The 20,846-nt window shown below is 43.6% G+C and overlaps 1 protein-coding gene across 2 annotated transcripts in view; it reads left to right on the forward strand.

Moving 5' to 3' along the window:
- Positions 1 to 9,212: 9,212 nt before the first annotated feature.
- Positions 9,213 to 20,846, forward strand: part of slc8a4b (solute carrier family 8 member 4b) — a 79,472-nt gene continuing 67,838 nt past the window's right edge. The window contains exon 1 of one of the 2 annotated variants that reach the window (XM_076034136.1): positions 9,213 to 9,500. The gene's annotated coding sequence lies outside the window, so the exon portion shown is untranslated. The remainder of the gene's footprint in view (positions 9,501 to 20,846) is intronic. The other variant, XM_076034137.1, reaches the window with a different exon arrangement.

Here is a 20,846-nt window from a genome sequence, read left to right on the forward strand (position 1 = left end):
ATAAGAAACTTTCTGGGTCAAAACTGCCCAAGATGGCTTGTAATGATAAATAAGAACAGGGCACAAGCTGAAGTAGTCGTTATCCAGACCTCCGCCCCATGTGCAAGCCCTCTAATGCTGTGTGTTCAGTCTGGGCAGTTTTGATGTGGCTGCGCTGCAGTGGTCTGTGTGTTTATGCTCTCACTGCTTATGTAGACGCTCTGAAGCACATGTTCTCCAGGCCATCCATGCCTGTCATTAAAATGTTTAAGCATAGGAAATGAACGGCCCTAGCTATTTTTTCCACTGACACGGGGGTCTACTTGGAAACACCACTTACTACATGTATAAATTTCTGATGCCAAGATTTACACAGGGTCAACTTCCACTCTGCTCGCATTAAAGCACCACATTTTCAATGCAGTTGGCATATCAGTTCAGTATGTGCCGTTACACTCACATTTCACATTAGCACCATACGGGAAATACCTCGAACCTACCGGGACTAAAACAGTTGTCACAGTCCAGTACTGAAGTCTTGAATCCATGACTAAAGACTATATTGCAAACAATGCTCTCAAACTATATCAGACCTCAATATATTATGTCTCACCATAGAAAGGTGTTCTGGCTACTTTGTTACAGTGCAAAGCTTCCTCTAAGGACAAGGAATGCTCAGGTCATATAGAGATATTTAAAATTTCAAAATAAAAAAAAAAATAAAAAAAAACCCCGAAACAAACTGCCTTGTGAAGTTTATAAAAGTTAAAAGAAAAAAAAAGGGAAATAAGAAAAAAACTCAACAATTTTATTTATTTATTCATTTATTTATTTATTTATTTAGAGATGATTGTTAGACCTGCTGACAGGTCCAGTGAATTATGGCCCCTGCTTGTCTCTCCATCTTTCAGAGAGGCAGTGGGTCGTCCATTCTCCTCAAAGACTTTATCTGTTTCCTTTGACAGTGACGTGAGGCAGGAAATTGGATAGAGACAAAACACAATGCCAAACATGCTGCATCTTCAGCCCCGGAGAGAGTACACGGTATGTGCATTAATGCATTTGACCATTCTCATTTTACTTCCTGACTTTTTAATGATTTTATCATCTTCTCTGTTTGCTTGTTTCTGTTTTCACTCCCTCTCTCAGACCTGCGACATACTCTCCCGCTTTTTTAAATACAGATTTTTACTTTATTTTTTTACGATTTCAGCACTGCCTTCCTTTTCTCCCCCTGTGTGTATCTGGGTTGAAGACTGAACTAGTTCATGAGGAACTTGCAAGCGGATGGCGTCATTACTCCTGTTTAATTGATAGTGTTTGATGGAAACAAGCCTCCTGATGGACGCAGTCGGATCTAGACAAAACTCGTGAGAGCCCGAGAATCGAGAACAAACCTCGATTTGAATATGATTTTGCTGTTTTATTTGTTTTTGAGATTAATGCTTTCCATCACGCCTAGTTTTTGGGGACGTGAATTGTTTAATTTATTAGTAATTATATTTTCAGCGCGCACAACAGCACAACACTTTTCCCGACAAACTTGCAAGAGTGCTGTAAAATACTGTTGGGTGGAGTAGCAATGATTGCATTTAGAAATATCTGAATGCTAATGATATTTTACACAGACTGTTGGCTACAGCAGTGGTCCCGGCCTGCAAAAACAGGACAAGTAACAGAAACATTAGCATAATAATACATATCTAAATGTAAAAAAATATATATATTGAAATGATATGATTGATGGCCATCATTATGATGAGAGGAAAAGGTAAACATTTGCCAATAACTGTATTTTTCATTCTGCTCCTCAAAGCCTTTTGCATTACCCAGTACAACTCTTGCTTTATGGGTCCAATAGCTGCTGCAGGCTCTCAGACGTTTCCATCAGTATAAAATGTCTGCAAGGAGCGGCGCTGCTCCCCTTTTATGGCACAAAACACTTATTGCGAGTCTTATTATGAGGCCTGTATTAAAACAAAGGCAGTCTGTATCTTATTGTGCTTGTGCGTTTGATATGAATCACAGTGAAAGGTCAGGATGGCTTGAGGGGAGAAGGGAACAGAGAAGACACAAGTGATGAATTGCAGTTTGGGGCATTGTCATTTGCGACATCAGCTTACTGCATTGACCTGCGTGAATGCGGTTTAGCCCCTGAGAGAAACAGCATGGGAGCACATCTATGGGTGGAATCTTTTGATTGTGATTGTTCATATTAAAGGCAAAACAGCTGTTAAAGGGCTTTCTCACATTTAAATTCTAAACAGTATTTTCTACTGTTTTGTAACACGCAAGCTGTTTTTCTGCTAAGTATTCTCATGCTTATTGGGTCAACTGTGAACGGTAAAATCCGTTTTTTAGTCCCCCCTCCCCCTTTGCAGAGTCTCATTTATAATTTCAAGGCAGAGTTATGCAACAAAGTAGTATGTTCAGGGGAATGAAAGAGCTCACTTCATAGATAAATCATTATGCAGACATTTTAAAAATAGTAGCTTGTCATTATGCAATTTTTTAACTCCATTACAGCCAGCATTTGAACAGATTAGGCGGGATGCATGCAGGGAGTCTGCCTCCTTGTGTATGCACGCTTGGCACTGTGCGTCCATATGGTTGTGATTAGGTTCAGCCTCCTGATTAATTTGCCCGGCAGTTTTCGCGTCGATCAGTAATCACGCACGCAGATGGAGGTGGTCCACACACGTCTTTTGCTCACCTAATTTCTTGTCAGCTGCTTCGGCTTTGTTGCAGCAACTATAAGAATGTGTGTGTGTGTGTGTGTGTGTGTGTGTGTGTGTGTGTGTGTGTGTGTGTGTGTGTGTGTGTGTGTGTGCATGTACACTTGGTCCCAGAGCCACATACAATCACAGGTATTGACTTGCTCTGCCTGACAACCACTAAAGGCCCAGAGCGCCACACCGACAGATGCTTAGCTGCGCTTTTATGGCTGTTAGCTCACTAAAATCCTGCAGATGGACAAAAGACCGGTGGGGATGGGATCTTGTGGGGTTCTTTGTCTTTAATATATGCATGTGTTGAAATTATTCCGATGGTGGAATTGTGCTTCAGTGTGGGGAAAATATTGTGGAACTTGGTGCTTGTCTTGTTTCCCATGATCAAGGCTCGTTTACTGGCAATCCTCTTCCTCATCATTTATTCATGTCCCAGCTCTCCCCGATGGACGGTACTCAGCGTCCATTGGGTGGGGGCTGGCACAATGAGTCTGAGGTGGCCCTCACATAATCAGGCACCAACAAAACATAGTAGTAAGGTCAGCAATAAAGCAGAACGGCTTGATGAGGAGGTGACCGTGTAATCATGTCCTGTACGGGAGTCGTCTTCAGGGGCACATGAGAGGATTCTGGGATGGGATTTGGGGAATACGGCCTATTAGCCTTGAAGTATAGTCAGTGCTTTCACTAATCACTCTAGTGGCTTCTCAGCAGCATCCCGCAGCAAACACTCCGCTTAATACTCTTAGAATTGTCAAACTATGGAAATCCACGATGGGAGAGAGGCACTTGCAGAATAATTTTCTACTCATTGAAATACTCGCTCTCACATTTTTCTCTGCTGTTTTGTGGCAACAAGGTAGAAAGATGCAATATATTTTTTAATATGTGTATTTTTATTTCTGCATACAATACTGCCATTGTTTATTTTGTGTGCAGAGCAATTTGCTTCCTAACTTCACTTTGATGCAAATCTTAATGAAACATAAAGTCTGCATATGTCTATGTCTTATTTCAGCCTCTGGGTTAAGAATGTGGTGAAAAGATCAGTGCAAAGAAATATGGACATTATTTATGAGACAAAAAAAAAGCAAAGGAAACATTGTTTATCTTGCTATATTTCCTATATAATTGATTGTACATTCTCTTTCTAGACTTCACTAAATTTTTAAGTAGTGGTCAGTCAATACCAAAGACCAGAAAATAGGCAGAGAAAAGGAAAAAGAGGTATCAATCGGCTCACTGAACCTTGGCTAAATGACAAATAAAAACCAAATCCTTTCTAATTATTGTGCTCCTTTCTTCAAGTACATCTCTCAAACAGGAATCAAAAGCAAATTCACTACAGTAGTAGGTGTATTGTTTACGACCTGTGAGTGTTGACTACAAGGGGATGAGCAGAGGGAGCAGCAACAGGAGACAAATCAGCGAGAAGAACAAGGCGGTTTCTAACTGGCTTTTGTGTGGCGCCAGCTGTTTCTCTGCCAAGCTCTGTGGAATACATGACAAGAGAGGAGCATGTAGCGTTCATCTCGGTAGTGGGTCCAAAAGCAACCGGAAAATCGTGGCTTCGCCGTTTATCACAGTCCACAGACCAGGCCTCAGAGGACGCTAATTTCCTAATGTTTCACCGATCCCTTGAAGAAAAAAAAAAAAGTGGATAGAATACGTGTTGACAGTTCCATTTATTATCCTCATGAAAGGATTTGTTGTGAAAAGAAATAAATGGCATGGCTGCAAGAAAACTCACAGGTTAAAACATAAAAAACCTGCAGCTGCACCCGTGGGCTGTTTAATGCCATGTGTTGGACTATTGTGGTGGCTGGTGAGTTGTTTTCACTCGTTGACTGCTACACAAAGCTGGACCGTGATGAGTGTGGGGAACGAAAGCTTGAAAAGTCAAAAGGTGTTGCATTTAGCACACAAAAGCTGGCATGTTGTGGCCGCGCAAGCAGTTTTTCAGAGAAATAATATAATGAAGTCGCGGTAAATAACAGATTGTGTCATGTACGGTACAGTTTTACCCCTTTTTTCCATGAAAGCCCAGGCTAATTAAAATCACATGAAACGCAAACACAAAGCACGTCATGGGACACATGAGTGTGACCAATGTGCCACAATTTCTGCAAATCTCAAGCGGAACTTAATATTTCATGGAGATCAGCAATTATCCTCCTGGCAGGAAGGCTCCTCTCGCCGTTGCCTTCAAAGGCATCTGTAAGCGCGCACGCTAGCAGCTACGTTACAGTAGCAACACAATCGCAACGCTGTGCTTATTCCAATTGCCATAGAAACGCAGTAGATGGGGAGCTTTCGCTGAAGGTTCGATTGCGGTTTTTGTTTGGCAATGTGGCGTCGAGGCAGGCGGAGGAGACACTGGGAGGTGATGGGGGAGGGTTAGCCGGTGCTGACTGTGCCACGCTTTGATGTTGCACAGGGAGGAAACAGCAGGGATGGGAATTAGAGGGATCTTACAGTGTGGGATCCACTCTTCTGATGAGATGAGGGAAGAAACCTTGGCGGTAACCTGATTTCCGTGGTCCAATCATGCAAATATGGTGTCGAGTTGCATTTCTTTTCTACCCGACGGATAAGATTCCTCTTCTATTGTAAAGCTCCACAGTAAAGGCTGGTTTCTGCTTTTTCAGGAGTCTTTGCATTGAGATCAATGGAGATTCACCCGGGAGCAATTGGCAAATTGGCACACAGTTCTGTTCGCCAGTGACAAGTTGTCTCGCTTTTGTCAAGAGCAGTAAATCAACTGTCAGCTGTCCAGTTTTACTCCAGTTTTTATTAAAGGAAGAAATTTGAAAACATTAAAATATTTATTGTGTAGTTGTTGGCTGGTTTGCTCTTCTGAGCTGAGAAGGGAATTTCTATTCCAAACAACGTGATAGCATGTTGGGTGTACATTTTAAGGACCTACATTAAACAACAGAGGGAAATTGGAACAACCACATGATAGTTGTCCATATTGACAATTTTGTTTAAGCAAACAAGCAAATCCTTTTTGCTCAAATAATACAATTGATTTGCAGGTTTAGACTGTGAATCAATTCACAAAACTAAATCAATGTACGTTTAGTTTGGTTGAGGTTTTTCTGTCTGATGACCTGAATGACACACTATTGGCTTTTATCCGGCTTGGGCACCAGGACATGGTGGCTGGAGGCTGCATGGTTGGTCTGACCTGGTGGGGCATTGGACCCAGGACCCCTTGTCTCAATGCACTCTACCACTGTTGCACCTGACTGTTTAGTACAATGCGGAAAAAATAATACAATCTTGGCCAATCCTTCCAAAATAAGACACGTAAGCATTGTTCTGATTGGATCTTGTTGGAAGATGTTTTGAGTGATTTACTTTATAAGTTGTCCTTAGGAACTGTTTGCATTATGGTCACAACACGGCAAGTCATAGTTAAAGAACGCAAAACATTTGCGAGAACCACTAATATTGTACTTGTAGGCTGCAGCATCTGTGTCGTGAAATGATTTTTGGAGCCATCCACCTAACAGGACTTCCTTTCATTCTGTTTAAGCCTATACGTCTTGCAGATACAAGGAACAACATGTCATTGTTTGAATTGAATTAGGACAAACAGCCATTACTCCCCTGGGGCTGAGTGTGTATCCCTGAAGGGCATCTCACCGCCGTCCCACAGCAGAGGCCTAATGTGGCTTTTTCTCATTCCTCAGGAATGCAGTTGATCAGAACTGGACTCTACATACATCTGTCTTTTAGAGTTAAAAGAGGATGCCTCTGAAATACATAACTAAAGCCAGTCACATACTCCAGTCTGAAAAATCCTTTGATAAAAACAGCGTAACAAAGTAATGATTTATTTTTTTTTAGAAAGCAATGCATGAGACATCTTTTCAGTTTCCTTCAGTTGTCAGACATCTTCCTTACAGGAAAGCAGAGACTAAAGTGTTTTTTTTTTATTAGTAAAACAAACATTTTAAATTAAATTTTCATTAATGGTGTGGATGTTATATCCCAAAGGTCAAAGGTCAAAGGTTTTTTATTTGTCATTTCTAGGTATAAGTACAGAGAAACAAAATAGTGTCCTCCTAGGGTAAAAGCAGATGCAAAGTAAAATAAAATCAGTCAGAAATTAAATAAAATGTTTGAAGCTTCTGAGGAAAAATTGCCCATACTTCTGTGTTGCCCCAAACATTCAAGAATTAACAAATCAAGTTGAGAATTTTGTTTAAAAAAATCAAAACAAACCCCCTAGCATCACATGAGAGATGTGTTTGTATCAGTGCATCGTCAAATGAGCTCACGTGCGCTGCTCTCCCATGCATATTTTTGTTCTGCAGTGTGTACAAATGTTCCCATTTGTCCAGCGATGAATCAGCATCGCAATGCATTTGAACATGGTTGGTTGTGTGTCCCCTCAGCGTACATAAGAGTTTAGCTGGAATTGCTCAGTGGGTACATGCTTGTGTGCGTGTGCATGTGTGTGTGTGTGTGTGCGTGTGCGTGGAGAGGGAGAGATGTGCCCTGAGGCTGGGACTTAGCTTGCAGTGTAAAGGCCATGCTTCACGTGGTGACGGAACTCTGATCAACTATGTCCAAAAGATGGATAACGTAAGAGTCTTCCTCTCCCCCCTCATTATTTACACTGACTCCACTTGGCTCCTCTTACTCCCACTCCTTCCTTCCCTATCTGGGTAGCACCTCACTGGCTATTAAATGCCCCCAAGTCTTTTCTTATTTCAACTCTATGCCATTTATTCTGTGTTTTCTCATTTTGCGTTGTCTCCAAGTTGACTTTTCATCTTCTGTCTTCACCTCCTCTATGGGTAAATGGGCAAAAAAGGTTTTCATTCTCACAATTTTCTCCCACACAACACGCATTGAGGTCACTGTGAAGCACTAAAAGGTTCCACTTTGTACAACCTCACTTTACTAATGTCCTTACCAACTAACCACCAAATAAGAATAGTCCACACCAGACCTGGGCAAAGTACGGCCCGCGGGCCACATCCGGCCTGCCGCGTCTCTGTCCGGCCCGCGTGAGGCTGATCACCCACCCCCCCCGCCGCCGCTGTCACCGAAAGCTTGTCAGCACGTTAGCACGATAGCGATAGCGCGTTTCCCCAGTCCCCATCAACAAAAGCGCGATTTCACCCCCCGGGTCCGTCGACAAAACTTCCGTGGCCCACCGACACGATTCAGGTTTGTCATGTGACCCTTTGCAAAAAATAATTGCCCACCCCTGGTCCACACTTTACTTCCTCCTCTTTCCCCACCTCTGAGAACATGTGTGTGTTAAAACACACATTTCTGGAAAGAACAGCTCTCTTTGTGATGTCACCCAAAGGACTAATACTTCTTGCATTTAATCAGCTGTTTTTTCAGCTTTTTTGCTCTCTGGGTCCACCTAGTGGCCATCTTATTTTTGTCGTTTTCCAAACGTTGAAGCCCCAGCTTCAGTCTTGGCAGTAGGCTACGACTAGAAGGGGTTTTGGATGGAGGCCATAAACAGAGAGCTAAATATGCAGCTCTCTAGAGATTTTTTGGACAATTTTCAGTTTGGCTCTGGGCATTCTGGACTCTGGAATAAAAACCAAAGTTTTTTCTAAAGAAGACTAATATCCAACCTTTAAATTCTAAAGGTTTAAAGTCTCAATTCTGTAGAGAGTAAATTGTAAAGACTGTTGCACAGACTGTGTGCCAGTAACTATTCTTACCAAATAAACTGTATTAAAGCTGTCTTAGTTTAGAACAATATTCAGGACACTAATGTCTAAAGTTTGACCACTTTTCCATCCATCCATCTTCTATAGCTGCTTCTTTCGGCACTCTGGGCTGCGGGGGTCTATTGTGGCCGAACCCAGCTGTCATTGGTCAAGGCAGGTCACACCTTGGACAAGTTGCCTGTTCATCAGTGGGCCTCATAGAAGGACAAACAAACATAGGCCTGTTCATACTAACATGCATGTTTTGCAGACACGGGGAGAACATGCAAATTCCAAACAGAAAGGTCCCAGGCCAGGAATTCAACTCGCAACCTTCTTGCTGTTAGGCGACAGCACTGTGTATGTTTGCTTTCTACTGAATTCATTTCTGATTCAACATCACAGGCAAAAAAATAACGGCAACATTTCATCGTTTTGGACAATGAGAAGACAGAAAGCAGCCGTGTGCCTTTCCTCGCGCACACGCGAGACTGAACGAAAAGTGCAAAGCCGTAAACAAAAGAAAAGACAATATATTCGGTTCAGCCTTGCATGTCCGGCCCCTCTCTCCAGAAATATGTGCTTTTCAGCGCAAGGAGCGAAGCCACCGTGATTGCATGTCCCTCTGGCTCGCGCTCATCCCGCCGCCTCCCAACACACAACGTCGCACGTGCACGAAACACACTGCAACACACAGTAATAGCCCCTGTCAAGCCCTGCGCCTCACCATTCCTCTCCTGCGCGCAGCGGCAGCAGCACAGCCCCCCAGTCTCCATCGCCTTCCCCCCCCACCCCGGTTCTCATCGCGCCCTGCCTCTCCGCGCTCTTCCGCTGGCCAACTAGGAAGGGGAGAGAGCAGAGAGCAAAGAGGGGCGAGGGAAGAGGGGAGGGACAGAGGACGCAAGAGCGCGCAAGAGAGCGAGCCAGCGGGTGATGTGTGCGTGCTGCGCTCCCGCCGCCGTCGCCGCTGCCGCCGCGCTTTAGAGGAGGAGAGGAGCCGAGTATTCAGCTGCTGAATGAGCGACGGAGCGGTGGGAAGCATGAGCACATAGACGGGAGGAGGATGAGTGAATGAACGGAGGCTGACCTGGGCATCGAACCGGTGAGAGCACAAAAACAAACCCGCAAGCGAGCGAGAGCAGAACGCTGTCGCTAGATGCAATTTTGACATTTTTTTTTTTTTTGACGTGCGTGGATTTAAATTGCTCCAGCTCTTTCTGTTTGGTCACAGCAATGCGAGGCGTGAGCGAGTGTTTGTGTGTGTGCGTGAGAGACAGAAAGAGAGGGAGAGAGAGACCTGAGGGGGGCAATGACTGTCATTCCCAATGTTGGGGAGCGGGTGGTGTACACTTGATTTGGACGGATCGGCGCGTGCGTAAATTTGAAGCACGGAGAAGGAGCGAGGTGAAGAGAGAGGAGAGAGCGAAGGCGAAGGGAGATCCAGGCGAGGGATCTCCAGCGCAGCTCCCGTGTAGCCCATTCAGGTGCGTTTCATTGTGGAGGAACAGTCAGCAGGCTGCCTCCAGGTGTTTTGCTCCAACACCACGCAGTTGGAGAGATCCCATGGGGAAGGGCCGAGGCATCTCCCCCAAGGCTGCTGAGGTGACTACACCTGGCGAGCAGGGCGATGAAGCCGCTGGGGCGAGGAGGAGGATGAGAGGACTCTCTCCACAGTGGAGAGATCAATTGAATTGTGCCGTTAAGCCCATTTGGCGCATGAAAAACTATCAATGATTTTATCGTTCGGTGAATTGAACTGACTGTGATCTTCTGGGTGACACATTAGGAGTCGGCGAAACAAATTTTGACGGCGACTCTTTCTTTCTGCTGACTCCTTTATTTCCCCACCAAGTGGACAACAATATGAAGATGTGTCCCAGTAATTTAGTGTCTGAGGACATAGCCGGTTGTCTTTAATACTCAAAACATCTTTTTTTCCTCCCCCAGCCTGCATCAGCATTAATAAGTTCAGCAGCTTTGATGCCAATGCCAGTTCCAATCTGGGCCACGTCTGCAGGGCTGAGAAACCCACCAGCTCGGGCATCACACACTTGCAGAAAACTGTCAAAAACAGAATCCTGTGTCTCAGCAGTATGTTTGGGGGGCATAAAGAAGAGGAACTATTTCCCCCAATCCTCTGTTTTTGTTCTGTGAACCATGACAGCAAAAGAAACAAGTTTTTGAGACAAGCAAACTTTGTTTGTGACTTTGAATATGAGCACAAATCTGACAGTCATTGCGTTTATGTAATTCACGAGCCCTCTGAGTCTTTTTTTTCCAATACGTGGCAGTGCCAGATATGGCCAAAGACAAACTCCCTTTCTCCCTCCATCCCAATCCATTAATGACTGAAACAAAACACTTCCTTGCTGCGGGAGGTGGTAACCTGCATCCTGGCCTCTATTCTCGTCCGTGGTAATCTGGTTATGTGTATTGCTGGCACCGGTCACTGGTCACTTGTGTCGTCACTGATCAGTGGCCCCTGGGATGCATCGCGCTGTGTCTAGCCAGTGCCAGGGAGGGAAAGGAAAGTCCCCGTGGTCATAATCTTCTTTCTCCTGTCTCTGTCTCTCCATCTCTCTCCCTCTGAGTGCAAGGGGTTGCTGGCATTGTGCATGGAAGCATTGCACTCTAACTGGTGAGGCCAGTGTAAAGAACAAAAGAGGAAGCACTGTACTGTTATGCTTATCAGAGGAAATTATATTTGAAAAAAAGCCGATTGCTGTGACCTTTTCTGCTTTTTATTGTTATTCCTCAGAAGTTGCTCATGTTTCAAGTGACTGTGGTATTCTATACAGCAAAACAGCAAGCCCTCATTAAGCATTAAGGCCTAAGCCATTTTTCTCAGTCGCCTATTTAAGAGAAAACAGTGAGTATTTGATAGACATGATGTGGCTGAGATGGTGGTGGTGGTGGTGGGGGGGTTATAAGCTCTTACAGTAGCAGCGGTCTTATTTATTTATTTATTTATTTATTTACTTATTTATTCATTTGTTTATTCATTTATTTATTGCCAACCAAAGCCTTTTATATATCTTGTCTGTTGACCAACTAAATGTGCTGCTCATAAATGTCAACACAAATTATCTGTTGTTAGCAATGCACATGGCAAACACCATAAAACTAGCTTTAATTTCCTCCAGGTGCAGTGGTAAACATTTACAGGGCAGATATGTAATGTGACCTCTTTATACATTTTATGGACTCTCGTATTTATGATAACTGGATCTTTAATGCGTTCAACATTATTACAACTTTCCACTGGATTGTGCCATTTTATTTTGTAACCACACACGCAGCATGTTTCCTGTTGATGCCGGCCCTTTAATCTTTTGGGGATGTCCCCGCTACTTAGTTAGCATGTGCAGGTCAGGTTTAAGCTAAATGAAAGGGAGGAGCTGAACTGAGTGTCTGCACTTATTTATAGCCACACCTCTCGCTGGCTGCTTTAAACCTCCTTTGATATCGTCGCTCTGGCTAACATATGCTACCTGGCTTAAGGAGCTAATTGTGTCCAGTAGCAAGATGCTACTATTAATCTCATGAGATCCAACCATCTATCCAGCCATTTTCATTCACCGCTTCCCTTGTCTGCACCCTAGACAAGACCCCATGTGATTTCAGGATAAAAAAAAAAAAAAAAATGTATTGCCCTGTTCTTTATTATTTATTTTATCTAAATTTGAAATGTTGAATATTTGTCCAATGATTTGAATCAAGTGTTGTGAAATTCCCCCAGAATCTACACACACAAATGATTTAATCAGGACTGGTTGAAGTAATCCAAGCCAACTGCCACCTACCAGATACCCCTTTGAAGCCTTACCACCCCCTTAGGCTGCTGAATTAAGTCACTCAAACAGCAGAGTGGGGGGAAAGTAATGCAGTTCAGCTCCTCCTGTGTGTTTTGGTTACATCCCTGGCTTTATTTCAATACAACTTTTGACATTTAAAGCAGCCAGGGTCACCTGCGGCGCTCTCAGACCTCATCATACTAGCACCTCAGTGCTTCCCTGACTGTGAATAAAGCACACAAGGTGGTCATTATATTGTACGATCAGACGAGACAGTGTATTCATTCGTCAAACTAAGTCTCACATTATGAGAAAACAACAGATACAAAGACTATCGGGAAACACTTCCTGTAAGATAAATGATGAATTGTGTTAAACATGATGTGGGCAAGACCTTGAGGGCAATAAGATCAAAGTAATGCACCTCAGATGAGAAGCGGCGGAAATGAAATACTCACTTTGCTGAACAATCAATAATTATATCTATGGTAGAGAGGTGTAAAATTGGTTTCAGATGTACTTTGGGGGCTGACACCCTCTGAGTGCAGAGACCCAATGAAGATGAGCAGCGCTGACCTTATATCACACTCATTGCCCTTACGGGGCCCAAACAGGTTGGCTGAGCTTCTCACATCACTCATCCCCCTGACCCCCAACACAAACACACACACACACACACACACACACCAGTCCCAAAGCATCCCTTTGGGATTCATTTGAACGGTGGGGTCTCTAAAATGGGCAGCAGTTCCATATGGATCGTTAGTGGTCTTCCTTGTATAGGTGACTGAACGGGGTGTGTGAGTGAGCATCACAGGGTCTTAGTCTCCTCTAACACTGATTGCACATGACAATCCGTTGATTATATGGCCCATACGTATTGACTCAGAGAGAAGGGCGGATTAACAGTGGCCCAGATATATTTCATACAGTGGCATTACGTCTGGTGTAGTATTTAATGATAAAGATCACATGGTTCCTGCAGATGCTACCATTTCAGCAACGCTCACCAGTGGAAGAAGGAACAATCTATCACAATGTCTGCAGGGAGGCATTCTCTCATGTACGGTTGCCTTGAACCGAGATTAGAATGCATTGCCGCGGCACTAAGCACAGGACAGGGGCAATTAGTTTGCTGACAAAGAACAGCATTTAATCACAATAGAATCCCAGAATCCCAGAAAGAATGTCGTCTTGAAGACTTTCAAAACAAGAGAAGTGGATTTTTTTTGTCTACTCAACAGAAGTCCGCTAAACTCTTATGTGTGATTGTTGCGGGTCATATAAATGCTTACAAAACTCTTTCTGCAGCTATGTACAGTATAATCCCTCTGTGTCATTTTCCTATGTATTACAGTTAGGTATAGACCAAACCTCCTGTTTTTTGTCTAATATTCCACACAGGGCTGTCTCGCACATTTTACCTTAAGTCAAAGATTTTCCCTAGTCTATTACTTTGCTAGATTCCAGCCCAGGCATCACTTGCTATCCCTTTTCCCTTTAAGCGAAGCAAACTGTAATAAGTGCCTAACAGGTAAATCACAAAGTCCGATCAATAACAAAAGACAACTAATAAATACATAGACGCAAATTATATTGAATCGTTAACAGTGGGAAGACTACATTATACAAGTCTTTGGCATTCACACTGTACAGCTAGAATATAATTGTGATGTATGGGCCTTAGCAGTAGCCAGGAAAACTCCCCTGTGTCCAGGCGTTTGATGACCCAGTGGAATGGAGCAAAGAGGTTGATGGATTAGAGAAAAGCAGAGGAATCAGGGTAGAAAGGTGGTAAGTTGGGAGGAGCAGAGATCCTCATTACAGAAAGGGGGCAACGAAGCAAAGAGCAGATTTTAATAGATGGCGGAGCGATGAACGATGACGCAGAAAAGGGAAGATACGCACAGACGTGCCAACTGACGGATTGCGTTTTGGTTTAAGAATAACACTTACAACTGCTGGTGCACAGTGTAATAGCTACAGGTTGAATCAGAATGAGTGCAGCATTAGCTGTTGTCTGCATAGACTTCATGCTGGGTTTCTAATTTGAAATTCAAGATCAATCGCAATCCTATTTGACTACCGCTGCACCTACTCATCCCCATCACCTTCAGTCCACACATCCACGCCGGGGGCAACCATGCATGCGCAATGACACCTCGCTCTTGCAAGAGTTTAGAGAACAAAAAGGAGAAAAGAGACGAGTGTGAATGCTGCCGTAACAGAAGATTCATGTCTGAATGGTTTCATTTCTCAGCTGACTGGTTGTGGAGTTTAGTTAAAAACTCCAGAACGGCAGTGGGGAAACCCCGTGGCCTTCTACGCCATCAGGGAAGGCCGAGAAATGTTTTGAGCAAAAAACAGTTTCAAATCAAGTGTAATCAATGTTTGAAAATTAGATTTCATTTAATATAATACATTTAATACATTTTCTCTCACCTACACCAGCCTGCTAACACGTTCACATCAGTAGTGAAGGATTTACTGTCGTACTAAACCTGTACATTGGTTTGGCCTTCATGAGTCCAGGAGAAGGCCAAGCTGTGTGTCTTAGCTTCAGAGTACGGGGTTAATTGTCCAATCACAGTTGATAGTAAGTGGGTTGGAGAAAAAAAAGAAGAAGATTTTTTTAACTTCTAACTTCGAAATTTCAGAAGACCTGCAACTTTTCGTGTATTGCGGTTTGAAATGTGATTTTATTTTGATAATGTGCATTAATTTGTTTGACCTGGCCAGTGGGTGTGTGTGTGTGTGTGTGTGTGTCTGTGCGTATTGGGGGTGGGGTGATTTGTTATGTGGCGTGACTTCACAGTTCTGATCATGATGATTAAACAAGCTTTAGTGTCCATTTCTGTAGTTTTTGGTGAAGTTTATGTTTTTCACTGTGCTTGTTGTGGAGAATGTTATTGTTGCCCAGGGGTCGGGGAAACTATGGCTCACGAGCCATATGTGGCTCTTTCCATGCGTGCATGTGGCTCCCTTTTTAGCTGACAATTCTCAACATAATAAGTAATGAATGAGCCGGGAGCGTCGGCCCGAGTCCACGTGCCTCCGACAGCGTGTGCGACGTGACAACGGCTGCGGGTCTGCCCGTGAAACCATCGCTCACGGTTCGCCACTGCAAAACGGTGACATGAATGTAACGCCTCGTCTCACTCGAGCCGAACTGTTAAACTGGCAAGAGAAAGAAAAAAGAAAAGAGAAAATAGAAAGAAAAATGTGAAAGAGAATGTGATTGGTTTTCCCTTTAATATGACCGTTTGCCCAAATCACATTTGGAAGGCATTAATATTAAGCATATTAATGAAAGTATGTAGTGTGCATAATACCCATCATTATTCAGGGTGGTCAGTAATTGTTGCACACAGGACTGGTTGGCTCCACCTGGCAAAAAAAAAAAAAGTGAATTATATAATATGAGACCCCTTAAAATCTTACATTTTGCACACTGATATGCTTTTGCATTTCTAAATGTTTTTAATCAGCTGTACTGGTGGGATGAGGGGGGCAGTGTTTCTTTACCTGTTGCTTTCTGCGTTCACGTCCACGCAATGACACTCGCAAGTTGCCGCGACTCTGGCGACGTCGTTGTTGTCCTAAAATACATTTGAGGAACGGCTTTGATGCTTGGCAGCCGGCGACTGTGATAAGTGGAGGAAAGTGGTGAGGCCATTACGATTGGTGAGAGACAGGAGGAGAGAGAGAGAGAGACGGAGGGAAGGAATGAAAACAAGACTCGCTTCGCCACGTCCAAGGCAATCTGGTATTCGGCTTGAAATGGACGACCGGGTGTTGAAACACAAGCGCAGACAGATAATTGGCAGACAAGTGCTTTTTTTTTTTTTTTTCTTTTTTCTTTAAGTAATCCAACCATGCAAAGTAAATCAGGTGAACCCTCGCAGGAAGTGTTGGAAGCACGGAGATGTGAAGAAGCATCTCTTCAGAGAGGCTGCCAGTTGTTGAGCAGCTGAAACACTTGCTTCTGCAGGGCAGATTTATTTTCTGATGGTTTTATTTTGTCCTGCTCTCCATCTGACTAAGGCTTTCCCTCCCATCCCAGCCCTGTTATTTGTCTCTCCCGTTGCCTCTCCACCCTCGTGGCTCAGCTTCTACTCTTTAATTTTCTCCATCCGTCCTGTGTGCCCGTCTCCTTCCCTCCTCCCACTAACCTTGACTCCTCTCGCTCCCATACTTCTCTGTCCTTGTGAGTCGGCATCTAAAGCACATTTTCGAGACTTCACTCCTCACTCTCAGGAACATATTGTTTGCGTGTCATGTGTGAAATCATGCGCGGTGTTTTCTGTTTTTTTAAGCGACAAATCTGGCACAGAGAAAAAGCCAAAAGTGTTTGCGAGAACTTGGAACTTTTCAAATAAACAAATGTTTACAACTAAGTTGCTAATTGCCATAATAATGAGAGGAAAATTGTGCAAGACACAGTTAGAATAATATGATCCATGCTGTTGCAAAAAAGCTCCACTAAATCCCCAGGATTTGACTGGGATAATGTCTATTATTTCATCTGCTGTTGTCAGAAATCAAAGTCTTTTACAATCTATTATCCGGTGCGTGCAGCTAAATGCGTCTTTGATGAGTTTTCATCATCTAGTCGTCTGATCAAGCAGCAGTGCCATCGAACCAGTGGAGCCTCACATCATCCACTGACAGTGGCCCCGAATGGGTTCCCTTATCTTTGCACCACTTTAACACTACAGGCACAGGCGCGTTTATTCATTTCACTAAAATCCTCATTACCCTCATTAGTTTCATCAGGTGATTGTGTCAATTTGAGTTTTTTAGTCGCTTAATCTGGTTAAATGTAATATCGGCTTAATCAATTTTACGCATGTGGAGCATTTATTATTATTATTGTTGTTATTGTTGTTATCTTTTTTTCTTCCATCTGTCGACATCGTCAACACCTGTCTGCTCTAATAGCCAGACAGAAATATCAGGAGTAACAGAGAAGTGAATGGATTAAAATGTGGGCTGTGGAGTCAGAACCGTTTGCTGAAAGGTGAGTAAAGGTTTCTGCGTGAGGTTTTCTGTGCACGGATTTCCGCTGCCGTGCTTTTTATTGGCAGCTAAAAATAAGAATAGTTTTTTTTTCTCTTCTCCCTGTTTGATCTACTGTCATATTTCTCTTGTCTATCTTTGGTCTCACTCTTGTCTTCCTCCCACATCTTTTCGGATTGTCTCTTGTCTCTCTTCTCGGCTGCCTGCTTCACCCGCGTTGTATCTCTCTCGCTCTCCCTCTCTCTCTCTCTCTCTCTCTCTCTCTCGCTCTCTCTCTCTCGCTCTCTCGCTCTCTCTCCCCGTCAGATCCACTCTGCCACCGTCTTCCTCACCTTTCTCTCCCTCTTACGTCCTCTGTTGTTCGCCCTCAATCCAACATTCCTGTTTTCTCTTTGCCCGACTTGTTCTTATTTGTGCCTTTCCGGGTCCAACGTTTCCTCACTTGCAGCCTTACTGGACATACGTCTTCACCTGCACATGACTTGCACTCTAGTCCCAAACCCACCTTTTACTTCTGGTCCAGCTGTTTCTCTTCTTATCCTGCCAAACCTTCTCTTCTATTCATTTGGGTGTAATCTGTCACAACGGCATAAACCCAAACCTAGTTTATATAATCTGATTACACACACGCACAGACACACGCACACAGAAACACAAACACACACATGCATGCACAGGACACGGACTTACAAGCTTTCCGTCCGTGTTGCATGCATGAGTGAGGGGCTGCTTCTGCATGCAATGATGCAATGTGTATGATGGTGGGTGCACCACAACATGCATGTGTGATTGTGATCTCTTGCAAGTGTCAGCTCCATTGGACCGGCTGGATTGGGGGAGCGTTTGTGTGTGTGTGGTAACTGTCGTGAGTGGTGAATTTCTGATTGGATTAAGTAAGGGATGTGGATCATAAGCAATAAAGCGACAGAAAGCGATGGGAAAGCAATGAAAAAAAGGAATGAAGCAGGAGTGGACGACAGGCGCTCCTAAATACCTATAATCCACCCTGTTGTCATGCGACTGCGTCCTCTCTGCCTCTCAACAAGCATTTTCTGTCTCTGATTCAGACTCGTTGTGGAGCAGAACTTCTATCTTTCCTCTTAAAGCTTTGTTCGGTTAATCTTTGTGCTGCTGCTTTCATTTGGTGCACTCTAGCGATTTCAAAAAAGAGCAACGGCAGCAATTGAAAATAGTGGCATTTGCCCGACTCCTCTGTCTGTTCTGAAAAATAATGGCCTCATTTTGAAAATGCGTTTCGGACATATGGTGTTTATGCCGACCTGTTTTGACAAAGGTCAGCGTGGGAGCTCTGACATGCTGGGTGAGAGCTGACAGACTCAGTGCCATTCAGCTTTGTTAGTTTTACCAAAGGCCTGTTCCGCACCCTCTGTGGACAAAAAAAAAAAAATCAGACGCGCTTATGTTATCCATCTGCTCTGTTATCAAATTGTACTGATTCTTGGCAGCACTCTCAGGCCCACACACACACTGGATGACACGCCTCCTTTTGGCAGTCGTCGGTAATAGCGCTAATATCTCAGCACCACAGGGGTATCTACTTCTGAAATGAAGGGAAGGAGAAGGTGGGGGTGGGGAGTGCGGGCGAGTATGTCACAGCCAAACGACTTGTAAAGTGCATCTATTTCTCTGTCGGTGGGAGGAAGCAGTGATCATGGAGCGGAGCGGGAAGATTAATGACGAAAATGAGATTTAGGAGGAGAAAATACGTCAAGAAAGAGAGGATTTAACACACAAAACAAAGTGAGATGAGCATGGAAATCATTTCAACCATCCTTTACTCATATTTTTTTTGTTTATGCTGCTGTTCATGCACTTAGTCTTAGGAGCCGTTCGAAATGGACATGGCAAGCTACTGCGGAGAAAGCTGGTGTAAAGGCATCAATGTACAGGAAACAGAATTTCAAGTGTTTCAACCTTGTGAGACCTTGTGTGTGAGCATGTCAAAGAAGAAACATTTTTCATGTAGGTCTGTGTGAAGTGTTGAAATGGTGTCGCAGCTCTAAATTTTGAACTTGTTGCCAGTGCACTTGTGATATCAGGGACTAACAGCAAAAAAGCCCAAAAACATGACTGTGTGTGTCCTGCCAAGTCATCCCCATAAAGACATCCATACCACTGAAGAGACACCATTGAACTGACTGCATGGAAGCACAAGTGCACTAAGTTTAAATGTTCCCTCTCAATGTTCATACCCATTTATTTATGCACGTGTGTGTGTGTGTGTGTGTGTGTGTGTGTGCGTGTGTGCGTGTGTGCGCGTGTGTGCGTGTGTGCGTGTGTGCGTGTGTGTACGCGCGTGCGTGCCGTAGCTTAGCTACCTTCCCTCAGGCACTTTTCTGTGTGTGACATTAGCAAGAGACGTAAGTCTGAGCACCGCGCTGCCAGAACCCCTCACCATCACACACACACACACACACACACACACACACACACACACACACACACACACACACACGCGCGCAGGCAAAAAACAAACAAAACACAGGCTGGCAGATACTGGATGTGAACATCTGGAATATGACCCAGAGAGCGTGTGTGTGCGTGTGTGTGTGTGTGTGTCTCCATGAGCATGGAAAGAAAAAAGCCTATCCATGATGCTCCATCCATAGAAAGCGGAGGAGAGATTATGCTGATTGTGTGTTACATAATATCTAACGTGTAATATGCATTATGAGATTGCATACATTGCATTATAGGGATAATCCCAAAGCCAGAGTTCGAGACACAGTCCAAGTGCCAGGGCCAGTTAACACAGAGCTCTCACAGTATGAATGTACTGGACACAGCTTTTGTTTGATTCCTTTCTTACCAGGGAATCACAAGACACATGGAGCTAATATGGCATTTATTATATGTGAGGATTTAGAATGCCAAAACATGAAAACAGCAATGAAACTTGAGGTATTCTATATCCACAACAGTATTGAAGTATACACAACACTATATTATTTTAATTTTTAATGTTTAATATGAGGGAGAATATACTTTTTTTTTTTTTGAACTATTGCTATTTGCATTCAACATGAAACAGATGATGGCTTTACATCAATAATTACATTTTTTTTTTTGTAAATTTGATCAATTGGATGCAAAAGCATTCAAAAACTGAAACACTGAACATGTTCTGTCAATGGAAAGGAATACGACATATTGATTATGAGGTAAATATATGGCACCTATACATGCCTATACGTGTATTGTGTAATATTGCCTGTATAGCTAAAGGTCCCATATTGCACCCGAACACAGTTCTTGACTCCAGTGGTGCAGACAAATTGTTAGAACAAACAAACAAAACACACTCTATAGATCCACAGAAAGCAGCACATTTGTCTTTCTGTTTACAGCCTACTATTGCGCCTTGCACGTTTGGAAGAGGAAAAAAAACATAGTGCCCACACGTTTTGTAAAAAGTGGAGCAAGCAAAGGAAGTCAAAGATTGCCTGGCATCTTGTATCTCCGTCAGGTTATGAAGGATTGTTGTCTGACAGAACAGATGATCAGACTTTTGATTGAAATACCACGACACCTAAGTCGCCTTTTGCTGTTGTTCTTTCTCTCATAGCCATGACTGTCAGTCATAGCATAGTTCTCTGGTAACAGTACTTATTGGT

The sequence above is a fragment of the Nelusetta ayraudi genome, unplaced genomic scaffold, assembly GCF_046127955.1.
Source record: "Nelusetta ayraudi isolate G7.1 ecotype Tasmania unplaced genomic scaffold, CSIRO-AGI_Nayr_v1 ptg000042l, whole genome shotgun sequence".
NCBI classification, from domain to species: Eukaryota; Metazoa; Chordata; class Actinopteri; order Tetraodontiformes; family Monacanthidae; genus Nelusetta; species Nelusetta ayraudi.